This window comes from Rhinoderma darwinii, chromosome 10, assembly GCF_050947455.1.
Source record: "Rhinoderma darwinii isolate aRhiDar2 chromosome 10, aRhiDar2.hap1, whole genome shotgun sequence".
NCBI lineage: Eukaryota > Metazoa > Chordata > Amphibia > Anura > Rhinodermatidae > Rhinoderma > Rhinoderma darwinii.
Window position 1 is genome coordinate 6,212,138 of NC_134696.1, and position 13,476 is coordinate 6,225,613.

The window sequence follows — 13,476 nt, forward strand, 5'->3', positions numbered from 1 at the left end:
CAAGCAGTTATTAAGTCTAAGGGGTAGATACTCTTTCTCATAGGCTATATGGATAAGTGATCACTCAAAGTGGCAATAATGCAAAAACTAGAGACCTGGGGGTGCAAATATTTTTTCACGGCACCGTATTTATGCAGTGTATCTTCGTGAACAACTTAATTGTTGGAACGCCATTGAATTCACACGGTGCGGTTAAATTGCAGTTTATTTCCACGATTACAGTGAAATTGCAGCAAATTTCTACCGTTTTGCAAAAACTGATTTGGTGATAATCGCAGCCATAGACCGCCATTGGACCACACCATGTGACTAGATCCGGAACGGTTATGTTAACACCATTCTGAAGAAATGGCTCGTTTCTTACGGCCTAATTAGGAACATTTAGAGAAAATTGATGCTAAATTAAATAAATGACATTGCGAGATGGGCTATATATACTGAAATCATTATTACAGATGAAAAGCCAAACTGATGGGACGGTTAAACAAGTTTGTGTTTTGCAGCTCGATATTGTACATAAGTCATAGAACTCACTTATAGCACAGGTTAAGATTTCGGAATATGACAGCGCTCTAGAGAAAAGCATAGATAGGACAAGAGGTTAGGACAAAGTTTGACCTTCCATCCTGTACAAGTTACAGATCCTTCAGAAGCCAAGCATCACGTTGAGGTGTCTTACAGAAAGTTATGTTTGGCTGGACATCTGACAAGCGGTGCCTCTGAGCTATCGTGCCGCCAATCCTACTGTCATAAAAGGATGGAAAATATCTTTGTGCAATATTAAGTGCTTCTAGTTATCAAAAGAGGTCAATAGATGGGACATGCATAAACCAATCATCGTCACGTGGGGCCAAAATATCAAAATGAGCGTGGCCGACTTGGCAAATATTCTAGAAGTTCTTGGATATCATCGGTTATGTAGAGATAAGAACCAGCATCCACATCTTGGCTGGTCAAACATCGACATGCCTTCAAGAAGCAACACAATAGATGTTATATGGCACGTGATGGCTGGAAGCCCAGGCCGAGAAGATGCATCAATGCTAGTTAAAAACCTGCCACCCAACAATGGTTATTAGGATGAAATATATCACCGGCTGCTTCCCAGTCCATCATGCCCCAGGGCCGTGCCAAATGTTTTCTTTAACACCCTAACAGCTTTCTCCAAATCTAATAAAAGTTGATTTACAGGCCTCCTGGACTAGAAGAAACATCAAACAAACTATCAAGAAAATGGATCTGTCCGAGTCCATTTCTCTACCCAGAGATACTTGAACAGAATTGATGGATGAGATGTAATGTTTTGTGATCGCTGACATAATGTCACCACAGTGAAGGTCAATGTGAACCATGAGCTCTGCCCTAGACCATCTTCTGGATATCGACTACATGAAATATGAACCTGCAGATCATCATTTTCCGGCTTGGGGAAGGTATTGAGAAGGTGTGATCATTGTCAGATAGCTGCTGTGTGTGTAGATTGCTCTATTCTCCTCTCGGCAGTATTGCAGGACGCTGCTCCCGGGTGGTGTTGTATCTTAGTATTTATTTTCTCACCCCTGTCTATCTTATTACAGCGCCCTGCACCACCTTTGCGTTATATAACGGCTGCTATCTGTTCTCATCACCAAATCATTACTGTGAATAGCAGAAGCCGGAGTCGCACTGGGCCCCAATGTAACACTCAGGATAAATTCTGCGCATTTAACACACATTACCAAGAATGGCTGGTTAGAAAACGAGATAATAAGCTGGACCCTACGCCACAAAACCCTATTGACCATATCAACGCTGTGACAGGGCCTCGTACTCCAGGACTTTGCTGCTCACAATTGATGCACGGGGGATATTTGTAGGGAAATAAGAAAGAATTGAATGATACATAAAAGCAGAATTGTATCTATTGAGTGTTAATTTAGAATGAACTAATTGTTACATTTAACAATAAGGTCACACATCGGTACTTCATGCAGACACCGTGTTAAGCCAAGTCACTTGCAGAGATGACAAACATTGGTATCACTTTTTATATTTTTTCAAAATAGTTCAGAATATGGAAAGTTGAGATGCCACAAATTTCGCTACGTAACAACTCCACGACTACGGATTCACTGCAGGGCAGCAGAGGTCTAGCACCAAGGGGACAAGCAAAAAGAGAGCGTCCTCACATCCTGGAGAACAAAGTCTGTACCATTATAGACGGATACACGCACCTCCCTGAGCAACCATTCCCCCTCTATATAATGCAGAGCTGGTTATACGCAGCAGTATAAGAGCCCCTGGTACCTTCCCAGTGCTGGCCCCATCTGTGTAATAATGAGTGACCTGGACGAAAATAGCCCCCCTGGCCCCTTACCGCCCTCCTTCCTATAGTGTGTTATATAACAAGTACCCACAAAGTACCCAGTTGTTTGGCTCCTATTCTTCTATTTTGTTATTTCATTCACTTCATATCAGTTTGCGAAAATCTGTTGTAAAATTTCTAACCAAAAATTCTACCCTTCCTTAGGTCTTTCTGCCACCTCCAGGTACCAGACAAGATTCTGCAGAAAGCCAGTAAAGAAGCTTTAGATATTGAAGAGCTCATTATATAGACGGCCTCTGAACTCCTTCTTTATGAAATCAGTCATTCAGCCCCATTGCCCTCACAAAAGGCAATTTCCATCCTCCCAGCAGTGACATGTTCTTCTCATTTCTACCCCCCCCCCCCCCCTGTAATATCAGCCACAGATGCACCATACAGGAGGCCAGATCTGGGCATATAACTACATTTAAGATGAGACCTCGCAGGATGGTCTTACATAAAGCCCACGGTCTGCAAATTGTCACAGGTGGAACGGAGACATGAGGGCAATAAAGTCTGCCACTGCTGCAGAAAGCCTTGGAACGAGCTTACATTTATAAGCCTTGATGCACAATTCCAGCACAATGAGCTTTCCAAGATCCCCCTCTGCAGATAAAGCCTTTACGCTCAGTCTATATATGCAGCAGAATTAATATACCTCTCACTAGGTAGACGACCATTAAACTATACGGAACATATCCGCATGACTGGACCTGTTGGGCGAGATTGTGTCAGACAAAGTGTCATCCCTATCAATTGATGCCAATCCACCCCCATACGTCTTACAGCCCCTTCACACTCCAAGGAACCTATGCCCATCCAGGCGATCACGACAATATCACCCACCCTTGCCATTTATCATCCCCAAAGCACAATCTTGAAGCTGAGTAGGGGTGGTCTCACCCATAATAAGTAAGTGAAGGCTTAGTAGTGGTATATCATTTCACGAAAGCCTATTAAAGGGCGCCAGATAAATGCAGTTGCTAAGTGACTTGCTTCGAAGCCTGAGGCTCATATCTACAATCAACTGATGCAAAACTAAATGTAAAAGTTATGGGGGAGGAAATACTTGTATTCTGCACTTCCCCCTCCATCAGTAGGCACCAGTACTATCAGTGCGGTGCAGGTGGAGACAGGAGAGGAAACACAGGCACTGACCAAGCAATATAGACACCACAGTGGATCTGGTGGTAGAGGGATGAAGTGAATGGACCATACCTCATTGTGGAAAGAAGAGCGGCTCCATTCTCTACTCTGATCTCTGACTCTCATTCATTCCTTAATCCTTCCTGCTCTGGGAACAGAGAACAATTCACGTCCGCTCAGTGCATCCTTTGTGTGTACCGCAGAGCTGCTCACAAGGATCCTGGGTCTCAAGGCACAAGATCCTCAATCAGATCACACAGGAGTCTTGACAGGCTCATAGATATTGCACAACTGTGGTCGCAGGGCTGCAGATGTTCACCCTCCTGCCCGGCGGTCAGTGATGCGCCGCATGGACCAGTAGATAGCTATTGCATCCAAGACCCAGACAAAGCCCCAGCTCCTTACATGCAGCACAGAGACCGAGCTGCTCACATAGAGACACAGCGAACTGCACAGTGCATGGTCTCTACCAATCTACCAACGTTGTGGGGGGAAGCAGCAGGCAGAACAATACACTTGGTACAAGCTGCAACGCCTCTTGGAATCCAAAATACATCGCCTTTCATAGAGCAGGTGGTGGACGGGGCAGGCGGCCTTTACTAGTTTACATAGGAGCTGCCCACTGCTCTCCCTCAAGTCCATTTTTGAGTCAACTTGCAATAGACCACCATCCATATGACGAGTGTGATAGAGGAGATGTGAGCTGGGCTGTAATCGGTGCCGTTCACGGATAAACGGGACATGGACAGATTTATTTTTTTTGCAAAACAAACAATCCAATATTTTCTAGATCTTCGCACAATTGTCTTATAATAACTATCCCACACGTAACGATTATTTAAGTGATTTTTTGGGGGTTTGGTCTACAGAATGGATCACAGTTCCCCCAATTATAAGCTGATAAACTAGCCCCCTTTGTGATCAGCTGTTATTGACGGAGGACGTAGCCCCCTCCCGAGTCCTCATACAAAATAAGGCACCGTGTAATGAATGGACACGTCGGGTATCCAGAAAATTTGATTCCCCTCTATAACCTCCGAATGCTCTTATAGGACATTTTAAAAGCAGTTTCTAACCAGACAGTCCCTTTAAATTGACCAGTCCTGATTTATCCTCATATAAATACATGACAATATCTGATGGCTGCTATGAACAGATTAAAGTAATTCAATAGGTCGCATCAGACGGCCTTGGTGACATAGACAACCCAACCTGGCATAAAACAAACTGCAAATCCACCTAGTTATATAGCCATAGATTCCCCCAGTCCTATGCCGCTGCATGACGAGGATAATTTGCCATTCAGGACCAAAGAAAGCTGGGTGACAATCTCAGTGGGAATTATAATAGTGCCATATTGGTTGTCACACAGCTTTCCCAGAAACAGATAGGACTAAGAAATAGCTAAACAGACTTTACAGGCAACTCAAGGTAACAATGACAGTACTGGTGAAGTTGTATAAAACCCTGCATGATATTTTATGTTTGCTGCACAACGGGGGTTTTCCACCTAAGTCCATTGGATATGACGTAAAAACAGAAAATCACATTGTCACAATTATATATATTTATTTGCATTGTGCACAGAGAAATAAGTATTTGATCCCTTTGGCAAACAAGACTTAATACTTGGTGGCAAAACCCTTGTTGGCAAGCACAGCAGTCAGACTTTTTTTGTAGTTGATGATGAGGTTTGCACATATGTTAGATGGAATTTTGGCCCACTCCTCTTTGCAGATCATCTGTAAATCATTAAGATTTCGAGGCTGTCACTTGGCAACTCGGATCTTCAGCTCCCTCCATAAGTTTTCGATGGGATTAAGGTCTGGAGACTGGCTAGGCCACTCCATGACCTTAATGTGCTTCTTTTTGAGCCACTCCTTTGTTGCCTTGGCTGTATGTTTTGGGTCATTGTCGTGCTGGAAGACCCAGCCACGAGCCATTTTTAATGTCCTTGTGGAGGGAAGGAGGTTGTCACTCAGGATTTGACGGTACATGGCTCCATCCATTCTCCCATTGATGCGGTGAAGTAGTCCTGTGCCCTTAGCAGAGAAACACCCCCAAAACATAATGTTTCCACCTCCATGCTTGATAGTGGGGACGGTGTTCTTTGGGTCATAGGCAGCATTTCTCTTCCTCCAAACACGACGAGTTGAGTTAATGCCAAAGAGCTCAATTTTAGTCTCATCTGACCACAGCACCTTCTCCCAATCACTCTCACAATCATCCAGATGTTCATTTGCAAACTTCAGACGGGCCTGTACATGTGCCTTCTTGAGCAGGGGGACCTTGCGGGCACTGCAGGATTTTAATCCATTACGGCGTAATGCGTTACCAATGGTTTTCTTGGTGACTGTGGTCCCAGCTGCCTTGAGATCATTAACAAGTTCCCCCCGTGTAGTTTTGGGCTGAGCTCTCATCTTCGTTAGGATCAAGGATACCCCACAAGGTGAGATTTTGCATGGAGCCCCAGATCGATGTCGATTGACAGTCATTTTGTATGTCTTCCATGTTCTTACTATTGCACCAACAGTTGTCTCCTTCTCACCCAGCGTCTTACTTATGGTTTTGTAGCCCATTCCAGCCTTGTGCAGGTCTATAATCTTGTCCCTGACATCCTTAGAAAGCTCTTTGGTCTTGCCCATGTTGTAGAGGTTAGAGTCAGACTGATTCATTGAGTCTGTGGACAGGAGTCTTTTATACAGATGACCATGTAAGAGCTGTCTATAATGCAGGCACCAAGTTGATTTGGAGCGTGTAACTGGTCTGGAGGAGGCTGAACTCTTAATGGTTGGTAGGGGATCAAATACTTATTTCTCTGTGCACAATGCAAATAAATATATATCATTTTGACAATGTGATTTTCTTTTTTTTATATAATCTATCTCTCACTGGTAAAATTAACCTAGCCTAAAAATTCTAGACTGTTCATGTCTTTGACAGTGGGCAAACTTACAAAATCAGCAAGGGATCAAATACTTATTTCCTTCACTGTATATACATATATATATATATATATATATATACAGCTCCCATAGAATTACAGGATAACATTCTTCTGCCTGCAGTCACCAATAGGGGGAGCTCACTGCATACAGATATATAAAGCTGCCATAGAGTTACATGATAACATTCCAGCTATCTTCAGCCACCACTAGGGGAGCTAAATGTATACAGATTTATTCAGCTCCCATAAGGTTACATGATAACATTCTTCTACCTGCAGCCACCACTAGGGGGAGCTCACTACATACAGATATATACAGCTCCCATAGAGTTACATGATAAGATTCCGCTGCCTCCAGCTACTTACTACCAGGGGGAGCTCACTACATGCAGATTTATGCAGCGCTCAGTTATCCAGTTGCTAAAAATTGATGGCCATCAATAGCTGATGGGTCGGATTCACATTCCCGCAGCTGTTTTGAAGGGGGTGCAGAGCTCGTACGAGCGCTGCTTCCCCTCCATTTCTTCTTGCTCACTGTGAATCGTCGACATGGATGTAGCGGCGATTTACAAGTATTGCAGCCTCTTCTCCCATTCACTTCACATCAATGGGAAAAAAGGCTGCAATACCTGTGAATCGCCGCTACATCAGCGTTGACGAATCAAGGTGAGCAAGTAAAAATGAAGGGGTAGCATCGCTTGTTCGAGCACTGAACTCCCACAAAACAGCTGATCGGCGGGGGTCCCAGGAGATGGACCCCGACCCATCAGCTATTGATGGCCTATCCTTTAAATAAACTCCTCAGCTCCCATAGAAATGGCTACAGACAGTCATAATGTTATCACCGGTCCCATCGTGGTATTCTTTCGGACGGCTATACTTTATGGATAGATTGCAACAGCAATTACATTTCAACTTAGGTACAATCCTACAATATACTAAGTTGATGCAAGCAATGATTCTGTCGGGGTAACCCAGGTAGTGACAGCCATTAGTTTCTATAAAACCTCCAGCTTCCTGCTGACTGTTTCCACACATGTAACAAGGCAGCAGTCATGGATATATTTAATCATTCTCCTGCCCCAGATTATGAGATGTGACAATAATGACCGAAGCAGCTTTAATTGACCAGAATCTGGCAAACCAAGCAATCTGTAATGATTTTAGGTTTGAAAACCACTTAGCTGTGAAATGTCAGGTGGCCCTACAGTAAATCACTCATTTAAAGCAGTTAAGTAAGTAGTGCATTGTATGCTCAATAACCTCCACTGCGCTGCTACAAACATAGAACATGAATCATTCTTGATTGTGTTTTGCTCATTGCCTGTCCCTCTCCGACCATCACCCAGGAAAACATCAAAAAACACCAAAAACACGTGCAGTTGCAGCAGAGCCGAGTTTGTCATTTAGCACAGCTCATTGTGATATCTCAATGTGTTATCTGTCGTTTTCTACAGGACTGTAGGCGAGTCCACTACATCTTAAAGGAGTTTGTCAACCCCAAGTAAATAAAGTATCATTATTGTATACTAGTTCTTTAATATAATTTTTTCTAAAATCTATGTTTGCTGTCAGTGAATGTAAATATTCTGCCAGAGGATGGTAGTGCTGAGGTGGTCCAGGTCACAGCTAGGAGTTTGCTACAATAGTATCCATTCTACATAATCCTCTGTAACATGAAGTTACATATTACCTGCACTGATACATTGTTACAATTTATCAGCACAGGAGAGAGATGATGATGTGTTTAGCTCTAAAGGGATTGTCAAGACTGGAAACAATAGTAGCAAATTCTGAGCTGTGAGAAGTATTGGGTCTGTACAGGTGTAATGCTTGGTTTTCCAAATCGTGATGACTGGTTGCTCCCCTCCTGTCAATAATAATGGCCAAACAAAATGACCGATATAGCGCCTCCTCCCTGTACAGTCAGCTCTGCACACAACACAGAGCATGCCCACTACACTCTACCATAGAAGTCAATGAGTCATTTTCTAACTTATGTCCAGATGTCTGCTGTAAAGCAAATTTCTGAAACTACAGTTCCCAGCTCAGAGCAGCAATGGCTAGCATTATGGCCGCCCCCAACATCATGTAAAAAAACAAAAAAAACAAAAATAGAATAGAATAAAATTAGATGAGAAAAACCCCCAAAGTTATTATTTGTATTTACTTTTAATACAAGTAATGCAGTAAAAAAGGTGATACTTGCGTAAATGGAAGATGCTAGATCACCTCCCGCTGGTCACAAATCCTAATTTTTTAATTTATTTTTTTTTGTAAATATGAGATAAAAAAATGGTGTGAAAGTAAGTAATTAGCGGATTACATGGGAATTGCATGTCACAATGGACAAAAATCTACATCGACAATGGGAACGGATTCAAGTACAGAGAAATTATGTTTAGCAGATGCAACATTGTAAGTCACAAAGTCTGGCGTGATAGACCTGCGCTTCTTTATTTGCTGTGTGCGGCCAGTCTGTCATGGGATCCTACACAGCAGAAACTAAATGGCCGGGGCCCCCTGCAAATGCTCTCTGTGATCTGCCAATTAACTAAACTTATGGCAGCGAGAAGACAAGTGATACCTACAGGGCTGATCTTCAGAAAGCGGACACAGGGGCCCTGCACAATGGAGATGGCACAAAGACACTTTGTCTTTAAGAAGAAATATAGCGCTGAGCACATAGCAACAGAAAGGGGTTGATGGTAAAATCCATTCATCTTCGGATGTGCAGCAGCAGCAGGGAAATCTCCCAGTGCCTGTAGCATGTCAGGCTCAGTTCAGTCTTGGTTTCAGTCTACTTTACAGGCGATAATCCTCAGATAAATGTCCCCCAAGATGCATTAGACTAAGCTGACTACCATAGGATACATATGCTGTAACATCTGGAGCTTAGAAAACATCAAGCTCTCCAGCAGAGCTGGCTTATTCGTGTCATAGCAGCGTTACTTGCAGTCCTCTGTGGCTCTCAACCTGTAATGGACAGAGCCGGAAACATTCTGCCATGCTTTGCGGCTTGCAGTATCAACCGCCTGCAGTGAATATTTCGCATAAAAGCATAACTAGGTCTCACTGTATGATTTGCAGATTTATTGTCAGTTCACACAGCGGTTTTTGCATGGAGGGTCCCGCTGAAAAATACACTGTGTAATTATTCCTCCTCCCAATGACTTCAATGTGAGGTTCGGGCAGAATCCGCCCAAAGATAGGGCGGGATGCTTCTTTTTCCTGCTAGCTGAAAAAATCCACTAGAAGGAAAAACAAGCGTCTGACTCCCATTGAAATAAATGGGAGGTGTAATTTTGTGGCGGGTTCTGCTGCAAAAATTCCGCCGTGTTTACAGGGGACCTAAAAGGGTAACTAAACTTTCAAAAACTTCTGACATGTCATAGTGACCTGTCAGAAATTCTGATCGGAGAGGCTCTAAACACAGAGACCCCCACCGATCGCTAAAACTTAGCAGCTGAAGTGTTGGGTGAGCCCTGAGCCGATTCGTTTCTAATCGGCTTTTCTCATGAAGCCGAGCAGTTGGTGTACGGGCTTCATAGACTTTCTATTGAGTCTGTACAACAATTGCTGGGCTTTCCGAGAAAAGCTGCACACCAGTGGGAGTCTGAGTGCTCTGACCCTCTCGGATCAAAACTTGTGACGTGTCACTATGACACGTCAGAAGTTTTTTGATAGTTTAGTTACCCTTTAAAGAGACCTTTCACAATAACCTTCCTTATCAGGGTCATGCTGGGGTTCCGTGGGCCCGCCAGAGGAGATGATCCTGAGGACCCCCTCTATCTATACAGAACATATACATGTCCACTTTAAATTGCATTGTAATCTTTATTACTATAATTGTACACACCGGACATATAAGGTCTAATAGGTTCGATTTGATTCATCCCACAAGAAATAGACCCTTGTGACAAGGGATTGATTAGATCCAAAAGTCAGGTCCAAATGGGGTTGTCTTCTGCTGAATCACTGGGGCCCATTATTGTGTCAGAGACTGTGCCCATTCGGAGATCCCCTGGTACCCCGGTGCGCCAATCCAACCCTTTTCTTTATCATTTATTGTAGCATCACATTGTGCATCATGTAGTACAAAGTTAGAGGGTTTCCGGGGGACACTATTCACTTCTATCCAAATCACAAACTATTCACCTCTTTCTAAGATACATCCCAGCCTGAAGGACCTTGTTCCGGTCTCTTGAGATCACACATAGACAGGCATGAGATTACTTTTTCGGCAAACTCTTGATTTACGTATATTCCCTATAGGCTGCTTGGGGTTTATTCTTGCTCCTGATGAATGTCATTGGGATGTTTGTCACCTTTTCAATTCTTTATTGCCAAAAAGAAAAACTATTTTAATAAATTCAGAATTTGCTAAATTTAGGCCTTCCCCAGTTTTGAAATGGAGCACAATGAACCGTATGGATGAGAACTATTCAAAAGGGTCTGCGGAAGGATATAGAACATGTTTATGACAATGTATCTACACGAATAGGCTGCTTGTTATAACTTATACTGCAGGGTTTCTCAACCATGGTTCTCCAAAACATCAGGTATTCCAGCTCTTTGTAGCAGCTGACAGACCTAGGTCCTGTACAGGATCCCCTCCCCTAACTAACACAAAGTTCCCCAATTTGAAGAGGAGTTGTCTTAACCAAATGGGATGATTTTCTGTCCCCCTGAATTTATAGGAGCTCATTTTAGCAGTAAGGGGTGTAACGGACGATAAGCTTACTCATTGTTTCCAATGACAGCCAACAGAACTGTAAATGCAGCTCTGGAGTATATTACAGGATCGGTAAGAGAAAAGTGATACAATGCAATTGATAAGATATTTAGCATTAACAGTTAAGTAAATCTAACTCTAAATTGTATTCAAAAAGGTATACATATGTTCTAAGTGCTTTAAGAGAAACTTATACCATATTGAACACAGTTGTTTCATGCTTCTCAGCCCTTATCAAAGCATGATATTGAGACCATGGCTCTGAGGAGGAGGAGAAGGAAACACCATCACAGGTAACAGATTTAATTAATTTGCATGTCAAAACCTCATTGTGCTGCATGAATGGAGATATTTTTCCCTAAAAGTAATGGTCTTAGGAGAAAACACCTCCGGACATAAAACATCCAATGGAACATACATACATACATATATACATACATACATGAAATCGGTGGTATACGGAGGTAGAGTACGGACTTCATGCATACCTATGAAAACCCTATATACTTTTGGGGTACAGGGAGAATGTATCATTAGGTATTTCAGTTGCTATTTTTGGGATAAAGCCTTTAGCAGATTATCAATTCTAGCAATTTACCATAATAAGTGACACCATAGACAGTAGTAAACCTTGTTCTGTAACCGAATTATACTCCTGAAGGCAACAAGGATGAACAAAAGCAATTATAATAATAATGATCATAATGTTCTAATTCTGCCCCCAACTGCATCCGGATATATACTGAACTGCCTGCAAGCTACAGGCAAACATGCAATTCAGCCGCACACAGCGACATCAAGGAAATCAGTCCCAGTATCCCCATGAAAGTCTGAGGAGTCCAATCAATATTCTCCTAAAGCCACCGAGACAAACTGAACAAAACAAGCCCAAGATACAGCGACGACTGCAGCTCAAGGCTTTTATACGAACTGCTACAAAGGAACGGTCATTGCTGAGACCCATATACAGTAATCCATGAGAAGGGAAGGTTCAATGGAAAGGGATATTTTGTGGCGTAATAAAAATATAATCCTACCAGCCTGCGTCTCTCATGACATGCTGGGACGTGTAGTTTCACCGTGGTTAGAGTAAGGCTATATTCACACAGTGACACAGATGTGCCCACAGAAGGTTGCAGCTTGACCACTATCAACAAGTCAACAAGCTTTTGTACATCCCCACCCCTAAACATCTTAGTGGAGCTGCTCTAACCCAAGGGAGTTAATTTGTTTTCCCTACTTTAGATTACTATACAGAACCTGGTGTAAAGATTACATTTTCCACAATGTAAATCACCAAACAGGAAATACTGGGAGATTTCAGCTCTGAAGCCTGCAGAACTGTGAATACAGCTCTGAATTATAATATAGCCAGAGAGTAATGTTAAATTTTTCTCCTGCAATTGTTGGGAAGGGAGTAGCAAGCACCGGGTTGATCTTTTCCAGCATAGTGGTGGTGGCGGCATGTAGCATCACATGCAGTGGGCCAGTTTTTCTTTTTGTAACAGGACCCTCTTTGCTCTACATATGTACACAGGGTCGGTGTAAGCACCCGGAGAAGTGCCAGGCGCCACTTCACTTGGGGGGGCCCACTCGGCCGCTGAGTGCTGACGCTGCCGTCGTCACGTCATCACTGTCCATATATGGACAGTGATGTAAGGAGGAGTGAAGGAGTCCCAGGCAGTGGCGTAGCTATAGGGGTTGCAATGGTCGCAACTGCGCCCCAAAGCCTGGGGGGCCCACAGAGCCCCCATTGCCACACAGCGCTGACTGTGCTGGTCCCGCTTCCAACTGAATCTGCATTCGCAGGACGCACATTCACTTGGGTTCAACGCTGGAGCCTTGCTGTACTATGCAGCGAGCGACTCAGCGCAGGCAAGCACGATGTAGTGACGTCATTGTGCCTGTCTGCGCCGAGTCACTCAAAGCCCAGGGCAGAGGAGGAGAATGATCCTCCACCCATCGTGGAAACGGGGATAGGTAAGTAAATATGTTATTTTTCTATTAGGTACATACATATGGGGGCATTATACTGGGTGTGGGAGGGGGGCTCATATGGTAGCTGCTGAGGGGGGCATTATAATGTATGTGGCAGCTAAGGGGGCAATATACTGTATGGGGGCATTATACAGTATGGGACAGCTTTGGGGGGCATTATACTGTATGTGGCAGCTATGGGGGCATTATACTGTATGGGACAGATATGGGGGGGCACTATTCTGTATGGGGGCCTTATACTGTATGGGGCAGCTATGGGGGGGCATTATACCAAATGTAGCCTTAGTGTATAGGGCAACTATGGGG

General features: G+C 43.5%; 1 protein-coding gene across 3 annotated transcripts in view; it reads right to left on the minus strand.

Moving 5' to 3' along the window:
* Positions 1-3,967, minus strand: part of B3GAT1 (beta-1,3-glucuronyltransferase 1) — a 67,949-nt gene extending 63,982 nt beyond the window's left edge. For all 3 annotated transcript variants that reach the window (XM_075839261.1, XM_075839259.1, XM_075839260.1), the window contains exon 1: positions 3,563-3,967. The gene's annotated coding sequence lies outside the window, so the exon portion shown is untranslated. The remainder of the gene's footprint in view (positions 1-3,562) is intronic.
* Between the last annotated feature and the right edge of the window lie 9,509 nt (positions 3,968-13,476).